This window comes from Armigeres subalbatus, chromosome 1 (assembly GCF_024139115.2).
Source record: "Armigeres subalbatus isolate Guangzhou_Male chromosome 1, GZ_Asu_2, whole genome shotgun sequence".
Taxonomy (NCBI): Eukaryota; Metazoa; Arthropoda; class Insecta; order Diptera; family Culicidae; genus Armigeres; species Armigeres subalbatus.
This window is the reverse complement of record NC_085139.1, coordinates 203,226,659-203,240,470: the sequence shown is the minus strand read 5'-3', so window position 1 is coordinate 203,240,470 and position 13,812 is coordinate 203,226,659. Positions and strand designations below refer to the sequence as shown.

General features: G+C 37.4%; 1 protein-coding gene across 1 annotated transcript in view; it reads right to left on the bottom strand.

Annotated features, from left to right (window-relative positions):
- Positions 1–13,812, bottom strand: part of LOC134205684 (kinesin-like protein Klp10A) — a 157,393-nt gene that overhangs the window by 77,700 nt on the left and 65,881 nt on the right.

The window sequence follows — 13,812 nt, the reverse complement described above, 5'->3', positions numbered from 1 at the left end:
AAAAACTGAGTCAATATCAACACATTCCTCGTTTGGTTCCGCGCACTCTGTTGCTACTGCGATCCGTCTCGGTTGACTTGCGAGTCGCCTGCTCTGTTGTTTGTTGTTTTTTTTTCTGTTGTTGTCGTCGTTGGGGTGATCGGCGCTTTATGCAGTTAGAGCAGCCGTTCCCACTTGGGGTTGCAGATGGTTTCGTGAGTAGATGCATAAGCATACTTTTGCTTCTACTGTTTCTACAATCTGCATGATAAAAATCATGCTAGCCAAATGAAAAAATGTGTTGACATCTGTGAAAACTTTCCGTAGCAATCCACTAGATTAAACTGAACTATAGTTATACAAAACCTCGACTGGTGCTCAACCCGTTTTAATTAATCATAATATATATATAATTTCCTTATCATATTATTATAAGCTAGAAATAAGTAATTCGAAAGGGCAACTATCAGTCGATATTTGAAATTCTTATTTTATTCATTAAAGCTAATTTGAAGACGCCAAGGAAAAATCCTCTATTTTTAGTTACAGTCAAACCTCGATGTTCTATGACTCGATATCGACTCATGGAGGCAAATTATGCCATATTAAAAATTATTTTCTTGGTTACTGCGATGGTCCTTCAAACAGCTTTCCAAGGATTTTCTTTTCCACATCTCGATATTTCTATGAGTCGATGGTCCCTTCAATATCGACTCATTGAGGTTTGACTGTAACATTAATTTTGCTAATTCTAAACCAAACCCAAAACCTGTAAACGATATTTTCATTTTGGAACGAAATTGACGAGGATTTAAGAGATTTTTCGTGTGCACAAAAAAGTAGAAAAAAAAATGATGGCCTATTTAAGATATAGTTTAGTTATACTTAATCGGTTTTAGTGCAACAAGTTGTATTTGACGGGGATGATTTCTCGCTTAACTTTTCAAAAGGACCTAAGTAACATTTTTTTCATGAATTAATTTGAGTACTGCAATCAAAAGCTTTCATGTTTTCTGTTGATTGCGCTATTCAAATTAATTCATGAAAAAAATGTTACTTAGGTCCTTTTGAAAAGTTGAGCGAGATTTTTGAATTTGTCCACTAGCGGTCATTGTGTTCAAAAGTATTGACAAAAATGGTTTATCAAATGATACATTTTAAAAGAGGGACAGTAATTATTGTTCATCCAGGGCGTAAAGTTGCGAGCCACTGCAGTGTAGGCAAGAAACGATTCGAAAACATGACTGACGGTCACATGTTTCTCCCCAGAAATAAGTGATACAAAGAGCCGATATACGCGAGGAGAGGTCTCGGCTGACAACAAAGAAGAGGGGATATCTGGAGTACGAGTAATGGACGTCGTGGTCGTGTCGGTCGCGTCACCCACTACTATCTGCTCGATGATCCACGTGTAGTTGGTGGAAAACTTGATGGGAAATTTTACTCATCGCTGGCGAGGGGACTGCGAACGGTTAAATGGATTTAATCAAAGAAGTTGATTGTGTGTACAAAATTCTTATGATGGATCCAGTAATTATTGCCAAATAAAGGATGCTTTCAGACAATGATTTAACATTTTATTTATCCAATTAACGGTTTCCAAAAATGCCGTGAATAATAAAATCTTGCAATACAAATGCAAAATGTGAAAACTATGAGAAAAATATCAGTTTACCCCTTCAACCTAAGACCATACATTAATTATTAACCAAGTAGCTGCACCACCCAGCTGGCGTACACTCGAACACTTACAGTCACCAAGGTTCGATATCACTCACACTGTATAGGTACAGCGTTACAGCAATGCACCCGGAAAGGATACCATTGTCATAACAAATGTTTGATCGATATGAGAATAAACAACTCAGATATGTTGAATCTAATTTCCCCTCTAAACATGCGCTCTATTTTGGAGTGAATAATTGATGCATTTTTTCGAAAGAGCTTAGTACAAAACCCGCCATTTGCCCGAAAACCACTATAATCATTTTTTATAATTTTCAACAAAAAAGGCCCAGAGCTACCATTGATGTTTCCAGTTGATTGAAACTCTTTTGTCAGCACGACATCAATATCCGATGGCGTGAAATGGATGACCACTAGGAAACAAATTTTCAGTTTTTTCTTAACCAATGTCTGCGATCAACAATCCGCCCTTTTGCGCTGCTGTGAATGACCCTTTGCGTGGGTAAAGCACAGGTAATAAATAAGTAACGGGCTACAATTATGGATCTTGACCCTGTCGCGCTCGTCCGATGTGAGTGAGAGAGATGGGGCGCGTGAAGTTGAAGCTTTAAGCTGACACGACTGCTCGCATATTTGATTGTCCTTTTTCGGAAGTCGCCCACTAAATTATTGACCATATTGGAACAGCAGTCGATGATTGGAATGAATCAATATGATGGAGAGTAATGGAGAAGATAATGGGGACAGTCACTCGATTGCTAAGATACCATACAAGTACAAACTTCATGTTCTTCTTTTTCTTTGGTAATTCTACGTCCATACTGAAAGATGATTTGCCTTTGAACTTAGCGTTTTTAAGGAATGTTCCACGATTATTTATCAAGGTGAAAAAATTAGTAATAACTTCAATGAACCGCACCAATCTCAACAAAGAAGCAACACACGAATGCCAACTTTTTTCTAGCTTTGCTGCAAGCGTGAAATGAAAAGTAGAGAAAAATGAGATTGTTGCCATACAAAGAAATGCATCGTCTGTACATTATTTTCAATTTTGCGCAATCTGATAAACCGCATGTATAATCTAATGTGATACTCCCGATGATATGATTGATATCATCGCGATTAAACAGCAAAACAACTAAGCGGTAATCAATCACCACCCGCTACTTGTAAGAGCTATCGGCCATCTATCCCATCCATCAGTGCCGATCAACACCGGAAGCACGGATACATGAACGGCTTACAGCAAACGTATTACGTAGGTACAACATTCCATATAAAGAAATAGTTTCAATTAAAATCGATTCCATCGGGCAGGGAGTAAATTCAACGAAGTGTTCTCGATTAATTCATCCATTGAACACGCAAACTACGTCTTGTTACTCCAGTGCAGGCGCTGTACTACTGCTGCAGGAGGGCGATCATTCATTCATCTTCTTCCAATTAGGATCCGAGTGAAGATAAGTACGTTGTCTAGGCTGGAAACAATGGAGCTTCTCTAATAGCTGTCGCGGCTGAATGTGAATTCATTTAGTGAGCCGGTAAGTATACAACGCGATTGCACGGTTTACCATGTAAACAAGAAAGAGAAAATCAAACATCGGAACAGGTATAGCTACTCTACGGACCCTGCACAGTGGCGGGTCTCAGGGAACAAAATTTTTTAAAAATAGTTGCATCCTTCATATAGGATTACTGTTTCAATTATTAATCCAGCAGCTTCAATATTTCAAAAAGAGAAACCCATGAATTCCAAACCCAGATTTGATAATTGATGTATCAAAGCTAAACTCTTTGAGGTAGTTCCATCGTTCCTTGAATTGAGGAATAAGTCGGAAAGGATGTTTTGAATTGAAACAAAATCTTATGAGTTATTTGCGTATTCTAAAATTAAATAAAAAATTGTGATAATGCCCATCAAAGTAGTTATATAGAAATATCAACCAAAAAAATAATTTTCTTGACATGCAAAAAAGAAAAGCATTGTGTAATATTAATTTCATTTTGAATGTTTCTGTTGTTAACATATTGTAAATAGAGATATAAAAAAATTAATAATGTGGAAAATAATTGTCACAAATATGGACAATTACTGTGCAATTTTGTTTTGATGTCAATCACATAACCGCAAACAAATATTTAAAACTGTGTGACACATTCGGCCACTTTGTTAACTATGGTACCGGATGAACGATAATTGGAATCAATAGAGATATCACTCGATGATATTAAAACTGAGCACGCGCCGCCGCCGCTCTAGTTGTATGGCATATCTGAACATTGTATTGTGGGTTCAGACAAAGTAAATACACTCACTGCTGAAAAGTTGCCAGCTTCCGTTTGGATTTTAGGGTTGATGATTCTGTGGTGAACCCAAGGAATGGTACATTATAACGGTTGCAAGGTCAAGTATTTCTTGTGAGAGGCGCCTGGAAGGAACTTGACCCGGAACCCGGAAAATGTTGGATACAACGGAAGCCTTTATTAAACACAATCGGACAATGTATGTATCGCCAGTCAATAATGAAGCCGGAGCTCATTCTATTTAACTAAATGGGCATTGAACATGAGCATGATAACCGTGCATTTCGTAGTTGCTGCTCTGTGATTGACGAGAACAATCGCATTTGCACAGGGAACCAATAGATGAAAGCGGAAGCGGGTCATTTGGCATAACGCCATTTGGCATATAGTTACAAGACTAAGCGGTGCCGAAAAAAAAACCGGAATGGTGAATATAACACAGCTCAATAATAATATTAAAAATACATAATCCTTCTGAAGTATGAAGCAATGATAAATGTTATCTCTTCATTGGAAATAAAGCATCTATCGGGATGCGTTTGCCCGGGTTAAGGCAATGGTGTATGTGATCCCGTCCTTAAAAGTAGACAATGGTGATCCCTTCTTCAAGGGTAAACGCTTGTTCGAATTAAGGCAATGGTGGATGATACTTTCTTTAAAAATAAGCGCCTGCCCGTATTGAGCAAATGGTGGATGCAATCTCTTTTTTCAAAAGTAGGCGTTTGCTCGGATTAAGGCAATCGTGGATGTGATCTTTTCTTCAAAAGAAGGCATTTGCCCGGCATAAGCCGATGGTGGATATGAGCCCTTCTTTAAAAGTAGGCGCTCGCCCGGATCAAGGCAATGAAGTATGTGATCACTTATTTAAAAGCAATGTAATCCTCGCTTGCTCGGGTTACGACAATTGTGGATGCAACCTCTTCTTTGAATAAAGGCGTTTGCTCGGCATAAAGGCCGGCGCACAATGGATCCGGAAGGTAATCCGGAAATTTGACATCTAGTTTGAATACATGCAGTCAAACGTAGCAACGCACAATGCATCCGGAATGAGTTTGCGAATTCTAGACCAACGTTTGAAAAGGGGGTAAAAGCCAAAATTTATTCCTTCTGATTCTTTGTATATATATATATATATAGCTATATCTGTTGACGAGGATTCAGAACGAATAAATTTGGGTGTTACGCCCTTTTCAAATGTTGATCTAGAATTGTACTAAACGCAAAGTAAACCGCAAACCTGTCCGCACCATTTGAACAATCTCAAACTTTGCGGATTCATTTTTACTTCCACTGGAAATTGCAAGGAATTTCCATTGAAAATTTCAAGGAGATAAAACTTAAATAAATATGTTGAATTTCTATGGGAAAAGTAAGTATGTTTCTATGGAAATTATAAGTTGCAACGGGTAATTCAAAAGAATATCCTCGGAAAACTTTAAGGAAATTTCCTGGGAAATTGTAAGAAATGTTCGTGGAAAATATTGTAAGAATTTTTCAGGGGAAATTGTAAGGAACTTCCATACGAAATTGCGAGGAATTTAAACGGGAAATGGAAGGAATTTCTTCGGGCATTTGTAAGAAATTTCCATTAGCATCTGATAGGGATTTCCATCGAAAATTGTTAGGAATTTCCATAGGAAATTGTATGAAATTTACATAGAAATTATTTGAATTCTACAAATGGCAAATTAGAAGGGATCTCTATTGAAAATAGAAAGGAATTTCTAAGGAAAATTATATGGGATTTTTATGGAAAATTGTTAGTAATTTATTTGTATTTGTATTTATTGATTATATTCAACTGACCAGTACAAGTCTTATTGAACTACTTAAAACTAGATGGGAAACAAACGTATGGCAAAACTCACAATTACACAAAAAATCATCAATACAGATTTCGATTCAAGTACAGGTTAATTACAAAATAAATACAAACATTATTTCTAACAATTTCAACATAACGCAATTTAAATTCAACAACCAATCTGTAATTACAAACCTGCAACTTTCAAAGATCATACTCAAGGACACATGGGTAAAGACAAGGAACTACTTGCTATTGCTAAAGTTAAATTTGCTGGTCCACCCTCTATCGCCGACCATCCTATCCCTGGTCTATCGGTCCCAAAACTAATTAATTTTAGAAAGGGTGAAACTATCAACCCATATCGAGCAGAACCACCTATTCAAAAAGAACAACATCAACCAGAAAACTATCAACAGTCACAAAGCCAACAACAACAGCAACAGCCAGCACAACTTTCTTGCAGCAGTGAAAGCCGACTTCAAATGGATATCGAGCACCCTCCTCTGCTGGACCCAATGCGACCACCTATAGTAAGACTCACAGAGCAATCTGCGTCTGGTGATCGACGTTTTTTAAAAGCACGACTACGGGACCCAAAAATTATGGACATTGTGGGTATGTTCCTGTCATACTTGCACGACCAGCCACCTACAGTATGCATTCGTGGAACCACCAAAACCAGCGCCACTGCAATGCTAGCATCTGAAGGACTACCAACAGACTTACAACTATTGCGTCAAATTTTCCTGGATGTACACGAGGATCTAGGAATATCTCGCAACGACGCCATGGCAGACCTTCAATCACACTGTTCGTTCCTTTCCAGTGAACGCGCTCAACAACTTCAACGCACTAGGGAGGCCGCATATAAATTCTACAGCCCACCAAATTTTCATCGGCAATGACGCACTCTCCGGAAGTAACATTAACAAGTGAAGATAACACGCTACATGAAACATCAGAAGAGGTAAATATTTCGTCGACCGTCATACTTCCAAAAACTTCTTCGCAGAAACAGAATTCGACTGAAGTTCTAATTAATTGTCAGAATTTCAATCGAATGAAAAGCCCAGCCAAAATGAAGGATATATTTAAAAAATTATTAAGCTCATCCTTTTCGATTATTCTGGCAACTGAAACAAGCTGGGATGAAAGCGTTAGGAGTGAAGAAATTTTTGGAAGTAACTTTAATGTATTTAGAGATGACAGGAGTTTTCTAACGTCTCAGAAAAAGTCCGGTGGTGGTGTTCTAATAGCTATTTCAGCAAACTTTAATTCAGAAATCATCACAACAAATAAATTCAATGAATTTGAGCATGTCTGGGTAAAAACCCAAATAGCTGGAGAAATGCATATATTCGCATCAGTATATTTCCCACCTAATCATGCTTGTAAGCACAACTATGAATCTTTTTTGAGTGCGCTGAACAAATACTATCAGAACATCCACCGGAGGTTAAAGTTCACATCTATGGGGACTTTAACCAACGCAATGCTGATTTTATTCTAGACTCAGAAAACGAATGCATCCTACTGCCAGTCGCTGGGGATAACGAAACTTTGCAATTAATTTTGACAAGTCTGCAAGTTTAGGATTAAACCAAATTAATCATATAAAAACAATCAAAATTGCTATTTGGACCTCTTGCTGACAAATATCTATGAAGATTTCTGTGTAACAGAATCTATCAATCCATTGTGGAAAAATGAAGCGTTCCACACTGCAATCGAATACTCGTTATTCATTCATGAAGAACAAAGACCCAACGATTGTGAGTATGAGGATGTCTTTGAATACAATTTAGCGAACTATGAAAATATTCGAGGTAGGTTAAGTAGTGTAAACTGGCAAATAGTTTTAAGAAATGAAGAAAATGTCGAAGCATCTGTTAACACTTTTACAGATTATTATCTGACATAATCTCGCAAGAAACTCAACTAAAACGAAAACGACGTCATAACAATAATAAAGACCCAATTTGGTATAACCGGCAAATCAAGAATTTAAGAAATCGCAAACAAAAGCACACAAAATTTACAAAAGTCATAACAGTAATGAAAATTTAGTATTTTACTTGGACGTATGCGATCAATTGAATTACGCTATCAGTAACGCATTGGAAGATTACAATTCAAAACTGAGAGCGAAATAAAGTCCTGTCCAAAGAACTTTATTTTAAGAACTTTAAGAACTTTAATTACGTAAAACAAAACTGAAACCTAATAACTTTCCATCAATTATGCATCTAGACGAAAACGCGGGGGATAGCTCGGAAAAGAACTGTAATCTTTTGCAGATTTTTCCAGGAAACCTATTCTACATTTTCTGAAAATGATCGTGACCGCGACTATTTTGCATTTTTCCAGAGTTTTCAAATGATATTGGAGTGAATCAACTTCATGTCCATGACATTTTGCAGGCCCTACGTAATTTAGATGCTTCGAAAGGTCCTGGTCCTGATGGAATCCCTCCTATATTTATGAAAACCCTAGCAGTGGAACTAACCACTCCATTATTTTGGCTATTTAATATGTCACTAGAATCAGGAAAATTCCCAAATATATGGAAAAACTCATTTTTGATACCCATTTTCAAATCTGGAAAAAATCAGACATACGTAATTATCGTGGAATAGCCATTATCTCTTGCATTCCAAAACTTTTTGAGGCCATAGTAAACGAAAATTATTCAAACAAGTAAAAACCGAATAACAGACGCACAGCATTGCTTCTTTAAAGGGCGTTCAAGTTCAACTAATCTTCTTGAATTTGTTGACTATACCCTGAATGCAATGGATAAAGGAAACCATGTAGAAGCTCTTTATACTGACTTCAGTAAAGCATTTGATCGCATAGATATACCCATGCTTCTATTCAAATTGAAAAAACTGGAATTGAGCCGGGACTACTCAAATGGCTTGAATCCTACTTAACTGATCGCCAATTGATTATAAAATTTAACAACAATAGATCACATCCCATTCAAGCCACTTCCGGTGTCCTCCAGGGCTCTCATTTGGGGCCTCTATTATTCATAATATATGTAAATGACATTTCCTTCATTCTTGACAAACTTAAAGTGTTAATCTATGCAGATGACATGAAGCTCTTTTTGGAAATAGGGAATAAAAATGACCTCAACATATTCCAGAACGAAATATGCACATTCTACGAATGGTGCAATAAAAACTATTGCAACTGAATGTAAAAAATGTAACCTTATATCATTCAGCAGAAAAAAACAGCATCAAATCTCTCAATTACATTAGGAAACCAGGTTGTAGAGAAATGCGATAGAGTTAGGGATTTAGGAATTATCTTAGACTCCAAACTAACATTCATCGACCATTACAACACCATTATTCATAAAGCAAATAATATGATGGGTTTTATAAAACGTTTCTGCTATAACTTTCATGACCCATACACAATTAAAACATTATATATTGCTTATGTAAGGTCGATACTGGAATATTGCAGCATTGTATGGTCTCCATTTTCAATAGCACACGAAGAAAGATTAGAATCAGTACAAAAACAATTCCTATTATTTGCTCTTCGTAAATTAGGTTGGACAACATTCCCACTTCCATCATATGAGGCACGCTGCAAGCTTATAAACATTCAATCTTTGAAAGAGCGTCGTGAAACTGCAATGGTTTCATTTATTAACGATATAGTTTCGCAGCGTATTGATTCAACAAACATTTTATCGAAATTAAATTTCTACATACCATCTCGACAACTGCGTCATCGACATTTTTAATTAATCACTGCCGTACAAATTATGCAAAATTCGGACCTCTCAATCAGATGATGGCTATCTATAATCAACACTGCGAAACTATTGACTTTACAATGTCTCGGCAGAACCTAAAAAAATATTTTGTCACAATTCGAAACCTACACATCTAAATTTATAATACCGTATTTATAGCATTAAGAAAATAAAGAAAAACATGTATATTGTATATGTACTAGTCTACGTCGGTTGACGAAATAAATAAATAAAATAAAATAAAATAAAAACTAACAACAATAAATTATCAATAAGGTTTCCATGTTGTATTCAAGTCGTGCATGAATTCTCTAAATTTTATTTCATTTGGCCAAGTTGAACTCTTTAACGCTAATGATTTTAATTTGACATCCAATTCAATTTTGAATGATATGTAGTTCATATCAGTAATCTTCTTCCATTTCGGTATTTCTATGAGAAACTGTTAGTAATTTCTATGAGAAACTGTAATGGGATTTTTCATGAAAAAATTTGAGGAATGTCCATGGAAAACCATGAACAGAGAGGAACTTTCATGAGAAACCAACCAGTGCCTCCAGAAATTCCTCCAGAAGTTCCTCCAAGAATTATTCTGGAAATTCCTCCAGTAATTCCTCCTCAAGTTCCTCCAGGAATTCCGCCCGAAGATCATCCAGGTAATTCCCTGGAAGTTCCTCCAGGAATTTTCCCAGAAATTCCACCAGGGATTCCCCCGGAAGCTCCTTACGGAATTCCTCCAGAAATTCCTTAAAAATTTCCTTAGGGTGTTTTTATAGGGGATCCTAAAAAAAGTCCTACAGGAATTCTTTCGGAAGTTTCTACAAAAAATCCTTTTGAAAATCTTTCAAAAATTCCTCCTGAAGTTCCTCTAGGAATTCCTCCGGAAGTTCCTCCAGGAATTACTCCGGAAGTTCCTCCAGCAATTCCTCTGGAAGTTCCTCCAGCAATTCCTCTGGAAGTTCCTCCAGCAATTCCTCTGGAAGTTCCTCCAGGAATTCCTCCGGAAGTTCCTCCAGGAATTCCCCATGAAGTTCCTCCAGGAATTCCTCCGGGAGTTCCTCCAGGATTTCGTCCGGAAGTTCCTCCAGGAATTCCCCTGAAGGTTCCTCCAGAAATTCTTTCGGAAGTTCCTCCAGAAATTTCTTCGGAAGTTCCTACAGGAATTCCTCTGGAAGTTCCTCCGGAAGTTCCTCCAGGAATTCCTCCGGAAGTTTCTCCAGGAATTCCTCCGGAAGTTCCTCCGGAACTACCTCCAAGAATAACTCCGAAAGTTCCTCCAGGAATTCCTCCGGAAATTCCACCAGGAATTCCTCCGGAAGTTCCTCCAGGAATTCCTCCGGAAGTTCCTCCAGGAATTCCTCCGGAAGTTCCTCCAGGAATTCCTCCGGAAGTTCCTCCAGGAATTCCTCCGGAAGTTCCTCCAGGAATTCCTCCGGAAGTTCCTCCAGGAATTCCTCCAGGAATTCCTCAAGAAGTTCCTCCAGGAATTCCTCCGGAAGTTCCTCCAGGAATTCCTCTGGAAGTTCCTCCAGGAATTCCTCCGGAAGTTCCTCCAGGAATTCCTCCGAAAGTTCCTCCAGGAATTCCTCCGGAAGTTCCTCCAGGAATTCCTCCGGAAGTTCCTCCAGGAATTCCTCCGGAAGTTCCTCCAGGAATTCCTCCGGAAGTTCCTCCAGGAATTCCTCCGGAAGTTGCTCCAGGAATTCCTCCGGAAGTTGCTCCAGGAATTCCTCCGGAAGTTCTGAAGCAAATCCTGGAGGAATTTCCGGATGATTTATTAGAGGAATTTTCAGAGCATTTTCCGAATGATTTTTTGTAGAAATTTGCGAAAAAATTGTAGAAACTGTAGAAATTTCTGGTGGATTCCCTGTAGAAACTTCGGAAGAAATATATAAGGAATTTCTAGAGGAATTCGTGGAAGAACTTCCGGAGGAATTCCTGGAGGAACTTCCGAAAATTTCTGTAGGATTCCTTATAAAAACTTCCGAAATTATTGTTTGTGGAATTTCTGGGGGAATTCCTGGATAAACTTTGTTGGGTTAGATGGAGGTGGGGGGGTTTTGTGACTGCTGGAGAATCTTCCGGAGGAAATGTTTGAAGAATTTCATGGGGAATTCTTGGAGGCAGTTCCAAGGGAATTCCTGAAGGGTCTCCCAGAGGATTTTCTAGAGAAATTTTTGGGAGATTTTCCGAATGATTTTTGTATTTTCTGAATATCTGGAGGAGTTCCTGAAAGAACTTACGGAAGAACTTCTGGAGGAATTTTCGGAGGAATTTCCGGAGAAACTTCCGAAAAATTCTGAAGAATTCTTTATAAAATCTTCCAAAGTTAATGTTTGAGGAATTTTTGGGGGAATTCCTGGAGGTACTTGCAGGGGAATTACTGAAGAAACAGAAGGATATTCTGTAGAAACTTTCAGAGGAAATTTTGTAGGCATTTCTAGAGGAATCCCTGGAGGCACTTCCAGAGTAATTTTTAGAGGAACTTCTAGAAGAATTGGCGGAGAAACTGGTGGATAAGCTCTTGGAGGAATTTCTGGAGGATTTTGTGGAGAATCTCCTGGAGAAACTGCTGAAGGGATTTCTGGAGAAAGCTTCAGAAGAATATCTTGAGGTACTTTCGGAGGAAGTCTAGGAGGATTTCATGAAGGAATTCCTGGAGGAGCTTGCGAAGGAATTCTCGGAGGAAAATCCTGAAATGACTTGTGGGGAAACTTGCCTAGAAAACACATGAATTAATCACGATTTTTAATTAACCTTCATCCTCCAATGTCCAAAAATGCAGTTTTAATTCTCCTCCAAATTTTCTGAATACTTTAATAACTTGACTAAATAAATATAAGCTCAAAATCTCGAGCGCCAGATATAGGTATCTGTTCCCATATTAATAACAGCCCGTATATTAATCTCAACCGTCGATAAACCAAATAAAAAATCAATTTGATTACAATTTCTCACATCGTATGTACACAATAATGAATAGACCACATTCTCCAATGTTTGGAATATTATTTAAAATTCCGTTTGAGTAATGTTTTAGTTCACAAGACTCAAATTATTAAAAACAAAATTTTAAAACACATTTATTTTCATTTTCCTACCTCTGCACTGTTGATTTGATGCACTGCTCGATTGCTACTAGCAGATTCATCTCATTTGAAATGAATCCTTTCAAAACACACTTCACAACACATAGAGCACATCACAATTTCACTATAAATATAATCATATTTGAAAAACTAACGCGATTTCCTATAGTTTGATATAGGTTTATTTCGAACAACGTCTAAATTATTCTTGTCCGTATTCCAAACTATTTACCTGGCTTGCAGCATCGGCAAGGGTTGCCGACCTAGATTTTTATTTCAAAAATGCTTGAATGAACTTTTACTGTGAAATGCAACTCTTATGTTTGTAAGGTATATCGAAGAGATAAGCTATGACAAACATACAATTAAACTGATAAGTTGGAAAACTGCAACAAAAACAGCAATTTTGTAATTATATTTCAACTCAAATACAAAACTTTGAAGAATTCGGCATCACTGCAATCATATCGTTACGTATACACACAAGTAATAGTGTGCGTATTTTATGTTGGAAACAGTATTATTGATATAGGTACAGGCATAGGATTAACTATTTTTGAATGTTATTGAAATAGGTGCATGGCAGTGATAATGTTTTTTGGCAAAATACTTCTATAATGTGATAACAATTTAATTTTTGAAGTTACCAAATTGTTATCAATTAAAATGACGTGAGCCGAGCATAATTATTCTCATGTTTCTTGATTATTGGGTGAGAAATAAATGTATTTCATATGCGCATTGGCTTATTGTTATTGATATAGGAACAGATACCCTACATATGTCCATTCCGTAATAACTTTTTGGAACCCAACAGCGACAAAAAAATGTTAACTTCTCATCTGTCAAAAACCCTATGCAATGTGGGTTGCTTCCCCGTTTTGCGTACGTTTTGTACTTTAGTACGAAACGTATCAAACGGATTACAAAACACAAACTCAAACGCAAACGCAACGTATCCATTGTGCTCCGGCCTTAAGGTGAAGCGTTGTGACACTCAAATTGCAATGTGATTGTGTCATAAAATCATCAGCCATGGATTTGTAGTGGTGGAAACTTCCAATACCAATTCAGTAAGCATACACGTGGGACTCATTTTTGTTAACATCCGACAACAGTAAACATTGCACGAATTCGGAAGAATTCAGCCCAATTTGGCAGCAGTATTA